Source organism: Tupaia chinensis, unplaced genomic scaffold (assembly GCF_000334495.1).
Source record: "Tupaia chinensis unplaced genomic scaffold, TupChi_1.0 Scaffold000221_1, whole genome shotgun sequence".
NCBI lineage: Eukaryota > Metazoa > Chordata > Mammalia > Scandentia > Tupaiidae > Tupaia > Tupaia belangeri.
This window is the reverse complement of record NW_006159696.1, coordinates 344,307-357,818: the sequence shown is the minus strand read 5'-3', so window position 1 is coordinate 357,818 and position 13,512 is coordinate 344,307. Positions and strand designations below refer to the sequence as shown.

The window sequence follows — 13,512 nt, the reverse complement described above, 5'->3', positions numbered from 1 at the left end:
AATTCTTACAGAGGGCTGTTAATGTTTTTTATTGGAAAGGTTTTTATCAGCTACTAAAAACTCTTTACTCCAAATGCCTTCGACATTTCACCTTCCCCTTTGCCTACACTGCATTAGCTTTCTCCTTTCATGTCCGACTCTCGTGTTAGGATGCCGTGAAACTCCATCCTACGGGCAAGTTAATCCACAGGTCTAAGAATCTGATTTCTACTAACTTATTATTTATTTATTATAATTGCTATCATTTTAAGGTTTTCGTCATAGGGCACATGCACTTGCCAGAGAGAGACAAAGAGAGGGATAGAGAAAAATCACTCCCCAGGGGGCGGCCATGCCATAATTCCTTCTCCTCTTTTCTCCTCTTGTGATTTTGGGTATGCACGCCCTCACCTGGTGTGATTTTCAAGCCGCCAGGTCTGGGACTCAAACCACAGTCGGCCATGTGGGAGTCCAGCTTCTTAACCACCACACCATCTACTGGTGTATGTAATAATAAACCTATTATTTTTAGTTCGCTCTCCCTAGGAAAGGGTCTTGTGTCAGCTGTCAAGAAAAATAGCATCCCTCCACCCCACCCCAACACACACACACACACACACACACACACACACAGACACCAGACAACGGCTCACACTTTTGCAGCATGGGTCTTGGAAATTCTCTAACAGTGATACTAATTATTTTGATTAAAGTAGATCAGAGCCGATCCTCACCTGCAAGGTGGTTCTTATGCTGCTGCACACACGTGCCGCTCCCTCAGGGTGACAGTAGTGCCCTTTCAGGTCCCCCCTTCTCTGCCCAGGGACAGTAAACGAGAGAAACTTGAGCAGTGGGGGTACTTCAGACACTTGTTGGGGAACAGGCATGTGGGGTCGGCATGGGTTGAGACCCATATCTTAAACTGGGCAGATCGCCTATCTGGTTGTTGCCTCACAACAATTTGTGGTGGAGAGAGCTGAGGCTTCATTGGGAATGCTGTTTTCATCTTTGGCCAATCTCAGAGTCTTGCTGCTTCTCATAACAGCTGATTCTGTGGCCTCTCACGTGTAATTACTTAAAAGCGATCAGTTAGCTTGTGAGCCAGAAGTGGGGGTGAGCTCGCTTGCGGGTTACGGGTCAGACATTCATGCTAACAACCACCCTCGCTCACATGGCAACACTCCTTCCAGGGAGTGCAGGAAGGTACTGCGTATGGGTGGACTTTCTTGCCTGTCCCACCTGGATGATGTTATGGATGGACGATTCAAACTGACTCAACCTTATACACACAAAGACGTGAGAATGCATTAGGTTACTGAAAAAGTCATGACTTGTTTTTCTATGTTTTTCTGTGCAAGAATGCACCATGACTTTCCCGGCAACCCAGTAGACATGGAGTTGCAGAGAATCCCTGCCACAGTTGGGGGTCTGACGTTAACCTCCTGTCATTGGTGGATTAAGTGAGATCTAAGGAGGTGGAGGGGAATCCACAGGAGAGGCTCTGAGCCTGGCAGGGAAGGGGCGATGAGCCCACCTAGTGTCCAGGGACGCCCTTTAGACACACTCGGGGAGATGCATCATACAGCAGACTTGTCGTCATTGAACTGGAGGCTCAGAGAGGAGAGACGGTGCCCAGCAGCAGTGCCTGCTGGACGGACATGCAACTCAGGCCGGTGCTGTGCACTTTCCTGGTGGTCCTTGGCCCCTCTCAGCACCACTTGACCACTGAATGGGCCCACACCAGCTCCAAGGGGACTTTCTGAAGAGCCCGAGTCACCCAGCCAGAACACCAGCGGCTCTGCGTCTGCTGGGGAGTGGGCAGAGCCAGGCATCTGCTGACGCCCCACTTCTGCTTTCTCCAGGAAATGAGCAGTGACCCAGCAGGAGTGATTCATAGTGAAACGTTGCAGCCGGCTGACGACGACCGGGCAGGCCCTCTTCCCTGGACTCTGAGGGGCTGTGCAGGGGATGGGGCACCCACACGAGCTGTCGTCTGCAGGCTCTGGCTGACCCTCCAGGTAGGCCTCCTTGCTCTCGGTCAGGCCAGCTGCCCTGCTCAGAGGGGGGCACTTGGACCTGTTTGTTGGGGTGGGGCCTATTGCTGCCTCCTGGAAAGCTGAGCATGGAGGTACATGTGACCCCCAGGGTCTGCTCCTGGGTGTGGGCTGGGGACAGGTGTGAGCTGAGCAGCAGGAAGTAGGCAGCGTGGTGGCCCTGTGTCCAGGATTGGCATCTGCTGGGCTGTAGGTCACTGGGCTTGCTGCCTCATGCCCGGCTCTGGCACAACACGCCCTCTGCCTACCACAGGTCAAGTGCTTTCTCACAGTGGCTAAGGACAGCGACCCTGCTCACCTGGGAAGGGCTGACGCTGGCCTGTGCCCTGGGAGATCTCTCTGTAAGCCCCTGTGGGGGCCACTGCAGACTGGCCTGGTGAGCTGGTGCCTCTTCGGGCCTTACTCCCCCCGAGTTACCCCACTGAACCTCTGAATGCCGACACTTCCTGAGTGAGCAGGACCATCCAGCTTGTTGAGGATTGGCTCCTCTCCTCTCTGAAATCAAACCTTCCAGAACACCGAACCAGGCCTCTGTGTACAGCTCTCTGGAGACATGAGCAGCTGAAGGATAACTAAGGGGTTTACGGGGTACCTTTTCCATAGGGTGCTTTGATTTTCTGCATCGTCGTTCATCTACACTTCCTCAGCGATGACTAAGTGTGCTGGTAAAGGTGACGGGGTCGTGGACAGGGCCTGTGGTGCCCAGATCTGAGCCCTGCGAGTCTGAGGAGTATTCTTGCCAATGGTCTGGAAGAGGAGACCGGCATGACAGCGTAGGGTGAGGGCCATGCCTGGGGACCCAGCCAGTCAGGTAGGAGAGGGGTCAGGTCAGGGAGGCCTCTCTGCCTGCCCTGGAGACCTGGCTGTACTCCCTCTGACTGGTAGGGTTGAGTAGACAGAAAGGAGCATATAGAGAAAGCATTCGGGGTAGAGAGGATAAAGCAGTGTGAACTCTGTGTGCTAGTCTACTATTGCTGTCATTTGTTTGTTTTGCCTGTTTTTTTTTTTTTGAGAAATTTTTCTGTAGGGCGTGTGTGCTCACCAGAGAGGTAGAGAGACAAAAAGCAAGTAATCACAACCCCCCTCCCCCAACACACACACACACACACACACACACACACACACACACACACACCGGGGCATGACAGGCTGCAGTCCCTTCTCCTTCATTCTCTCCTCGGGATCCTGGGCAGGCACGCATGCACACGTGCCCAGTGTGAGCTTCAAGCCACCAGGTTTAGGACTCGAACCCCAGTGGACCACGTGGGAGTCCAGCGAGGTAACCATTATACCAACTGCTGGTCTCCTTGCTGTTGTTTTTAATGATCGCCATCACGTATGAAGTTCTCCAATCACCAGACCTTCTCCTTCCCTCCACTGAGGTGACTGCCGTCCAGAATTTTAGATTTATTGTTCCCTAGCTTTTCCTTATTATTTTACTGAGTACATTAATAAATAAAAAACAAATTGCCAAAGGGCACATGAACTTACTGGAGAGACAGAGAGAGAGAGAGAGAAAGTGAGAAGGTACCTTTCGTGGGGGATGATCACCCCACAGTCCCTACTCCTCCATGGCCCCCTCCTTTCAGTTTTTGGGCATGCACACACACGTGCCTGGCGTATTTAAGCTACCAGGTCCAGGACTCCAACGTGCGGTCGACCATGTGGCAGCCAGCTGCCCTAACCATCCTGCCATGGGTTGGCCTCCCAGTATATTTCTAAATTGCAAATTTGTGCTATTTCATTTTGCATATTTTGAACTCTCTAAACATAGAATTAAATATTCTTTTAATTCTTGATTAATTGGCTCAAAATTACATCTCTGAAATTGCTCCCTATTGCTGCACGTGCCTGGTCTGTCCTGCTGTTTAGTATTCTGTTACATGCATGGACCTAGTTACGTTTCTCAGAGACACTGTGACAAGCACTTAAAAAATATTTCCAAGGTGTATTTTTTTCCCTTCTATTAACAGTGCTGCTGGGACTATTCTTATATATATAGCCTGGGGGTGTGTGTGCAAGAATTTCACTACGGTTTATACTCTAGAAATGGAACTCGTGAGTCATAGTTTAAACATATCTTCAGACTTCCTGGATGATACCAGAATTTAATTCCCAAGTATTTACACCATTTTACTCACTTATCAATGTACCAAAATTTCCATTACTCTATATCTTCACAAACTTTTAATATTGGCAGCTATTTTACTTTTGCAAATCTGTTGGAAATGAAAAGCCATCTGGTTATTTTTATTTATTTATTTTCAAGAGATTTTTGCTATAGGGCATGTGCTCTGTTTTGCCGGAGAGACAGAGACAGAGAGATAGAAAGTAAGAAATCACCCCCGGGGTTGGGGAGAAAATGACCATGCCTCAATCTCTTCTCCTGTTGGGATCTTGCGCATGCACACGCACGTGCCTGGTGTGAGTTTAAGCAGCCTGGTCTGGGACTTGAAGTGCAGTTGACCACATGGGTAGCCTGGTCTGGGACTTGAAGTGCAGTGCAGTTGACCACATGGGAGTCCAGCACCTAAACCACTATGCCACCTTCTGGCCCCAAAAAGCCACTCTTTTTTTTTTTTTTTTGGAGAGATTTTCGCTATAGGGCGCGTGCGCTCGCCAGACAGACAGAGAGAGACATAGAGACAGAAAGCGAGAAATCACCCCCCAGGGGGGATGGACACGCCGCAATCCCTTCTCCTCCATTCTCCTCTCGGGATCCTGGGCATGCACGCACACGCGCCCGGCGTGAGTTCTAAGCCACCGGGTCCGGGACACGAACCGCGGTCGACTACGTGGGAGTCCAGCGACACAGCCATTACGCTAACTGCTGGTTCCCCAAAAAGCCAGTCTTTAGCTACCGAGCTACACTAGGTCTTTTGTCATTTGAGTTTCCATGTGTATCTGGGCCTGTTTCTGGTTCTCTGTTGTGATAATTGGTCTCTCCCTAAGTCAATATTATACAATCTATTAACTATAGGTTTATATCAAATTTTTATATCTGGAAAGTGTCTCTCCAGCTTTTCTTCTTCCATTCTGCTTTGACTACTCTTGGTACTTAACTCTTTCATGAAAATTTTAGAATGAGTTTGTCAGGTTGAACAGACAAACTATGTTTAGATTCAATTTTTTTTTTTTTTTGAGAGAGATTTTTACTATAGGGCGCATGTGCTCGCTGGAGAGACAGAGACAGAGAGACAGAAAATGAGAAATCACCCCAGGGAGGATGGCTATGCCGTAATCCCTTCGTCTTCATTCTCCACATGGAATCTTGGGTACGCATGCACACGCGCCCGGCGTGAGTTTTAAGCCACAGGGTCTGGGACTTGAACGGCGGTTGACCCCGTGGGAGTCCAACGATGTAACCATTATGCCATCTGCTGGTCCCAAGATTCAATTTAAAATATAATTTGAGTGGAAGTAACATCCTTGTGAAAATTTTCCCAAGCCATGGACATGCTTTATCGCCCCATGGTTTAGATTTTCTCTGAAATATTTAAATGAAAATTTACAATTTTCTTTGTAAAATAAATATATATTCCGTCTAGACTTATTCCTGAATGGTTTATGTTTTTGTATCAAGTCTGCTGTCAGTAAAGATATTTGGGGCTGTTGTTGATGTGTGCTTGCATTTGAAAAAGAATCGTTGTAGTTCTCAGGTGGCCGATCAGTTGGGGCCAAAGAAGCAAGACATCAGTTAGAGGCTCTTGCGATGATCTCTGCTAGAGGCTGTGGTGGCTCGCCCCAGAGCGACAGTGCCAAGACAGGAAGAGTGGTCAGTGTGGGCAGATTTTAGATATTTTTTGAGGGTGGATTTGAGGATGTTTTAGGTATAGAGGGTATGGGAAGAAGAGAGAAGTCGAAGGTGACTTTCGGGCAGCAGGCAGAATGGAATTGTCATTTACTGAGCGGAGACAGGCGGGAGGTGCAGTCGAAGTGGTGGCTCCTGAGGACTAGGAGTTTGCACGTAAAAGGTGGAGGTGCCTGGGACCACGGGTGGGAAGTGAAGTCCTGGCCCTTCAGTGCCATGCAGGTGTCTGTGTGGGAGAAAAGCAAGGTGGCTTGGCCAGCTGGAGGGGTGGCAGTTTCCTACACGAGAGGAAAAGGGGGAAGGTGAGGTTCGGGGCTAGGTGAGCCACACCTTAGAGTTACTACCCATGTTATTTACGGCTAGGTGCCAGCATTGGTCACCACCCCTCAGGCGCGACAGCCGTCACAATGCAGGTGGACGATCTCTGTCTGCTACCTTCCTAGGAGCTTGGCTGATGGTCCAGTCTGCAGCATCTGCACATGTTAGCTTATGTCCCCTCGTCCAGACCTGCATTATTACCCAGCAAGAAGCCCCTAACCACACTTGAAATGTGGACAGTCCAAATAAAGATGTGCTTGAAGTGTAAATACATGCCGTATTTCATAGGCACTAAAACTTAACTACAAAGAAATGCAGAATATCTCATTATTGGGAGATAATGGGGACCAGCAGTGGGGCCAGCAGATGGTGTAATGGTTACTTTGTTGGACTCCCATGTAGTCGACCTTGGTTCAAATCCCAGACCCTGCAGCTTAAAACTCACACCGGGCACATGTGCATGCATGCCCAAAGCCCCAAGAGGAGAATGGAGGAGAAGGGACTGTGGAGTGGACATCCCCTCTGGTGTGTGTGTGGGGGTGATTTCTCACTTTCTGTCTCTCTCTCTTCAGCAAGTGCACGCGTCCTATAACAAAAATCTCTCTACCAAAAAAAAAAATATATATATATATCTCATTAGTATCTAAAAAATATTGATTACATGAAATAAAAATATTTTGAATGTATTGAAGTTAATATAACAAATATGGGAGCTTCAAAAAGTTTGTGGAAAAATGGAATTTCAATCTGAGTTCATTTTGGTGTGAAATAGTTTTATATCTATACATAGTTTTTTCTTTTCCTTTTTTTTTTTTTTTAATTTACTAGAAGGCACATGTACTCACCAGAGTGAGAGAGAGGGAAAGCACCCCCCCATAGGGGATGGTCACGCTGTAGTCCCTTCTCCTCCATTTCTCTGTCAGGATTTTGAGCGCACACACATGTATATTTGCCGTGTTTTCCAAGCTGCCAGGTCCAGGACTCAAACTGCAGTCAATCTGGTGGGATCCAGCCACCTTAACCGCCACACCAGCAGCTGGCCCCATAGTTTTTTCATAAGAAGTAATTCCATTAACTTTTTGTTTTTCTTTTTTTTTTGGAGAGGTTTTTGCTATAGGGCACGTACGCTCGGCAGACAGACAGAGAGACAGAGAGACAGAAAGCGAGAAATCACCCCCCAGGGGGGATGGTCACGCTGCAATCCTTTCTCCTCCATTCTCCTCTCAGGATCTTGGGCATGCACGCACACGCACCTGGCGTGAGTTTTAAGCCACCGGATCTGGGACATGAACTGCGGTCGACTACATGGTCCCAGCTTTTAAAAGACCTCTTGTATTTAAAAATTAATTTAACCTTTTTTTTTTAATTGCCAGAGGGCACATATGCTCGACAGAGAGACAGGGAAATAGAGATGGAGTGAGTAAAACCGCACCCAAATGCGCAGGGTCAGACTGCAATCCCTTTTCCGCCATTTCTCCATCTCGTTGGGATTTGGGGCACACATGCACATGAGCCTGGCATGTTTTTCAAGTTGCTGAGACAATGGTCTGGGGTTGGACACCTGGGTTCTGGGCTCTCTTATATACGAAGCTACTGGGCTGGCCAGAATTTAACCTATTTTTTTACTTTTGTAATGTGGCTGCAAGAAAATTTAAAATTACTCATATGGCTTGAATTTGTAGTAGGCTTTATCTTTTTACTGGGTGACACCCTTTAGAGAAATGATATTTCTTGTTCTCTGGTTGGAAGTATTCATAAAGCGCATAGTTTAAGAGGATGGAAGATTCAGAAAAGTCGCTTGCCCCCAGCAGTTCCAAGGAGAAAGACAGTCTGGAGACTGAGAAAGCGGACCTAGCATCTGCAATAAACAGGGCATGGTGTAGGGCACTTACACTAGCAATCTCATTTAGTTCTCAACGTAGAATTGACGTCATCAGTCCCACTTCACAGATGAGACTGAGAGAGGTAAAATGCTTTGCTTTCAGACAGGAAATGACACACTGGGATTTGAACTGAGTTCCGCTGGAAGCCCATGCACTTTGTACTAGACAAAAGATTCGAGAAACGACACTGAGAGAGGAATAGTCAGTGTCTGGCAAAAAGTGTGAAAATGACCATTCCCTTTGGCTAAATGATTAAACCTTCTTTAGGGAATTTATCTCCACAGAGGATTCACAGAAAACCAGGTCGCTGTGGTGGGGATCCCTTTCCCAGCACTGCCCGTAACAGGGGGGGTGGTGGGAACCTCCAGTTACCAGGGGGTGAGAGTCAGTCACAGACAACCAACCAAGGGGCGCTTCGTGGTCAAGTCCGGTCATTCGAGGAAAAGGGAAACATGGAGTATGTCTATGGTGGCATGATTAACAACGCATGCAATCAAACTACCTGTTCACCAGTTACAAGCACAATAGACTTGGATGTGAAAGGCCGTATGCAAAAAAGACAAACGCTTGCTGATTTTTATGTTTTTAATATAATAATAGGAAATTTCTCAGTAGAACCCTAACACCAGCTACTAAAATATTGTTGATCACACAAAATATTGTCAATCAGTTCAAGCACCGAGTCTGTAAAGAACGAAGGACTTTATTTGGGGTCTTAAGAACTGCAGTTCAGGAGGCGAGGTTTAGACAGAACTGAGGGCATGCCCTGGAGATGAGCGGGAAAGCGGGAGCTTATTTAAATACAAGCTTTTTTTTTTTTTTTTTTTTTTTTAAAGAGTCTTTTGGTATCAGGTGCATGTACTTGCCAGAAAGACAGAGAGAGACAGAAAGAAAGACATAACCTCCCAAGGGGAATGGCCACGCCACAGTCCCTTCTCCTCCATTCTCCTCTCAGGATCTTGGGCACTCACGCACATGCAAATGGCGTGAGTTTCAAATCTCCAGGTCCAGGACTCAAACTGCCATTAGCCATGTGGGAAGCCAGCGCCTTAACCACTACGCCACCTGCTGGCCCCAGTAAGACGCTTTAAAGCACAAGGTGATGATCTAAGTCGTTCAAGGAGAACCTTCGGCTGAAGCAGGAATCAACTGCTGGAGTTCTGAGGGCCGCGTAGCCAGTGGCAGGTAAGGGAAGGAAACGATGTCCATAAAGCAGGAGTCGGGTGACACCTTGACATGTATCTGAAGCTTTCCAGATGCTTCTTGAGAACCAAAGGGTGAAGGGGACCCCATTCACATTCCCAGGCAGGCAGCAAGTCGAGGAGTACCCGCTTGCCTGCTGACCCTCCTGACTCCACTGCAAACGGGGCTTTGTCGGCTCTTCCTCTCTCAGATGTCAAAGATGCAGAGGGATCTGTGCCCATGGGGGAGCTGTGGGCTGAGCTGGCCAGCACATGCGGGGAGTTACCAAGGTGGAAACCCCCCGCAGGGAACCAGCAGGGCTGTGACTGGCTCTGAGCGTGGAGGGTGTCCAGGAGCCAGTGGCTTCCACAGAAGGTGGCAGGTGGTCGGGGAGTGTAACGGGCAGTGCTGAGCACCCCTGCAGCCATCAGTCTCTGGAGTCTCTGCTCTGAGAAGCTGGGTTCTTTAGGAGAGGGAAGTGGGCAGTGATGAAAAGGGGGCAGCAGCCAGGCATGGGGAGGGCAGAGCCCAGGGCGGGCTCCTCAGTGGCCAGGAGCCTGGCATCAATACAGCCGGCAGCTGCACCGGGCTGGGGATGCCATCTTTGAGAAGGGCAGAGGGTGAGAAAGGGGCAGGAGAATGAGGGTGGGCCGCGTTTGGATATTCAGGAGGGAAGACACCCAGGTGCTCTGACTGGCAGTCAGAACACAGGTTCTATTACCTCACCTCACTCTCCCCGTCTACACACCTGTGGACTCTGACAGGTTCGCCCCAGCAGGGAGCCACGCTGGGCAGGCAGAGAGGAGGGGCAGTTTCCCGAGGGGTCCATGGCTTCCCTGGGGGCAGGGTGCCTCACCATCCCCTGAACCATCACCTCCAGGCCTGCCCAGTGCTGCTCCACAGGCTGGGACACACAGGAGGCCAGTTAGAGCCCGGACCAACCTCAAGACCAGGCACAGTGGTGCACACCTGTGATCGCGGAGCTTGGGACGCCGAGGCAGGGCTGAGAGTGCAAGGCCGGCCTGGGCAACATGGCGGACCCCGTCTGAGACAGTGCGGTGTGGCATGTGCGCCTGTGGTCCCCGTTGCGGCTGAGGCAGGAGGATCAGAACACAGTGAGACTCTGCCTTTAGACAGAGGAAGATTGCCCCTCGCCACCTGCTGCAGCCATGGGTCCTAGTCAGGTCACGCAGGCATTGATGCAGCCCTGAAAACCGGAAGGGGCTGTCACCTGCTGGGGGTGGCCATGCATGGCACGGTGGGAGGAGGGCCCAGCTTATTCCTCGTGTCCAGGAGACAGCAGGATTGGACACGTGGAGCCCCAGGAAGGGCTTCCCAGGCAGAGGTGGCCTGAGAAAAGGCAGTGGCCAGGGCGTGAGTGTGGTGGAGGGTACCATGGGGAACCAGGCAAGGAAGGGGGTGGGGTCACACCACGGGCCAGGACCTGGGGACATGGGGAGCCCCTGGAGACACGTGAACAATGCGGTGACAGACGGAGCTGCACCCCAAGTCACAGTGTGCGGTGGGGGAGAGAGTGTGGAGCTCAGAGAGGCCCGAGTCTCACGGTGCCTTCACGAGGGAGCATGGGGGTGGGCCGCCTGGGAGAAGCCCAGAGGAAGGCAGGCACGCCTTCACAAGGGAGCATGGGGGGTGTGCTGGGCTGCCTGGGAGAAGCCCAGAGGAAGGCAGGCACCAGGGAACCTGTCACTTTGGTGCCACCCTCCCATCTCCTGGCACGTAGAAGAGTTAGGCCGAGGTTGGAAAGTGTTCCTGGCACTTTCGGAGGTCGCCAGCTGGTGGGAGATTCCTGGTTAAACAGACACTCAGCTCCCAGAGGGCGGCTCTGAAGGCTGTGGTTCTAGGCTCGTTGGAGAAGCAGGCCCTGGCAGACAGACAGAGGGGCTTCCATTCCAAAGGCCTGGCGTTACAGGTAGGAAATCTAAGTCATACAGAGGCAGAGTCTTCAGGGGATGAAGAGCCCGCCTCCCACGCCTGCACTGTTTCCTTGCTCTTCAGTTTGGTGAAAGAGCATCGGGGGCACAGATGATCTGAAGGTGTGCTCCTCTGTCATTAACCTAAAAGCAGAACTTCCCAGGCCCGGACGTGCATGGCACAGGCCAGGACAGGGAGGCGGGACGCGAGGAGCCCTTGCTGCGCGATGGGGCAGTTGGCGCTCCTTCTTGGCTGTCCTCGGACCACCCAAGGGCTTAATTCCTTCCAGGCCAGGAAAGCGACTTCCAGATATGTGTGGAAGTTAGTGATCTGTGTGTGTATTCTGGCCAGATGACACCTGCATTTACTAAGGAGGATGATTATGTGAGCTAACCAAGCTTGCCTGGAACCACATGGAAATAGTTCCCACCTGAACACGTGATGATCTTAGACATGTAAGGGACTCCGTGGTTCCACCTTTCCCGGGACTGAGATTGAGGAAGGGGTGGTCAGCAGGATCTCCTCTCCTCCCCGGGCCGGACATGGGCCTCCCAAGGCCCCACAGCCAGGCACTTCCTGCTCAGCCGTGCTTGTCTGCGCCCTGACGCGAGCTCCGAGGTCCGGGTGTGGACTGGCCCAGCTCCGCTCCTGCGTTTATGACCCACCAGCCAGTGTGCAGAGCGCCAAGCCCAGCCGCTGTCCTAGTGGCAGAGCCGGAGGTGAGGGGCTGACGCTGGGTGTGCTGGCGGCAGTCTGCCCGTCTGTGTAATGGGGATGAATAACGTGGACCTTGTGAGAGCTGAGATGGGAGACAGTGTTTTCTTTGTCGGCAGCTGGTCACTCTCTCTGGCTGCTCTTATTTAAGCAGCGTGACCTTACGTTTCCGTGGAGACCAAGTCACCGACCTGCTTCCATGTTGGGGAGGTTCACCACAGGGACTGGGCTCCTCGGTACCTGCGCCGTCAGCAGCCCGTCCCTAAGTGCCAGGAGCAACATTTCAGCCTAGCTAAGCTGTGAGGGTCTGACAAGGGCAGCCATTCCCTGGCCATTCTCGGCAATACGGAAGTGGGTACACAAACCGAGATACAAAACCAGCCCCTTCCGCATGGTACCGGGAGTTCCTTATCCACTGCTGCTTCAGAAGCCGCAGAGGTGTGTGCAGGCCAGTAACACGGCGGACTGCAGTCAGAAAGAGGAAGTTGCAGGGCGGTGGAAGGTTCGCAGATCTGCCCGGTTCCTGCAACTGGAGTCCCCATCTTAGTGTTCAGGTAACTTCCTGCACTTCTGAGGCAACGTGAGCTGCCCTCCGTCCTCGGAGTCACTGGGCAGGTGGCAGGGCCTATGTCCACGTCCATCAAGGGGAGTCTCCATGCCTTGAATCATCTCCAAGGTCCCTTTGCCTCTCTGTTCCAAGGCTCCCCCTCTGTAGGGAAGGTGTGTCTCCCAGCACTGGTGGCCACAGTGGGCTGCTCTCCATCTGAGGTCCCGGCAGCTCCTGCTGGCTCTGCAGGACGGTTGGCCTTTCAGCCCCGCGCTCACTGTGCCCTTCTGTCCAGAGCCGTTGGGAGCTCCCCATTGTCTAGGGGCCGGGTCCAACTGTGTCGTTCTCGCTTTGCGGGTCCCCATGACTTGGTTGGACACCACTTCCCATGGGGTGACTGTTGCCCTCACCTGGAGCGTCTGGCGGTGGGTGCCCACTCTCTCACTCCGAGCCAGTGGTCTGAAGTGTCGTGTCTAGTCATTTTCCAGTTTGTCTCAGCAGCAGAGACAGAGGGGAGTGCATCTTTACCCCCACCCCGAATAGGGCTCCTCTCTTGCCACATGCTCCTGAGAAGCCATGGTCTAATGCCACCCCCGTGGCACTATGGCAGAAACAGAGGGCCTGTGACAACCTCGCAGCGTGTCCCCTGGCCCTGTCACACTGCACACACGCACACCTTGCATCCAGGCCCTGAGTGACATACGCCGCTGGTTCGGCCTGGGCTTTCCTCATGGGGCAGGGTGGTGAGGAGAGGACAGTTACAGAGGGACACCAGGGAGGGAAGTGGAGGCGGACAGACCCGGGTCGCAGTGAGCTCCGAGTTCCTGCCCTGAGCCTGTCTCCTCAGTGCTGGCACATGGGCAGGCGCGGCGCACAGTAGGCCCTTGGGAAGGCCAGACCCAGGGCTGCTTGGCTGCTGGCTCCACGCGCTTGGCAGCTGTGTTCTCTCGGTCCACTCCTGGGCCAGGAGCAGGGGCGGACAGGGCCGTGGCAAGGCTGGGTGAAGTCTGGCCAAGGAGGTGTTCCCGCTCTCAAAGGCCCAAAGGAGATGCCCCCCCCCCCCCCCGGCCCGGCAGCTCCCCAAAGGGGGGC

General features: G+C 51.9%; 1 protein-coding gene across 1 annotated transcript in view; it reads left to right on the top strand.

Moving 5' to 3' along the window:
- Positions 1-1,861: 1,861 nt before the first annotated feature.
- Positions 1,862-13,512, top strand: part of WDFY4 (WDFY family member 4) — a 275,436-nt gene continuing 263,785 nt past the window's right edge. The window contains exon 1 of the mRNA XM_027771521.1: positions 1,862-1,997. The gene's annotated coding sequence lies outside the window, so the exon portion shown is untranslated. The remainder of the gene's footprint in view (positions 1,998-13,512) is intronic.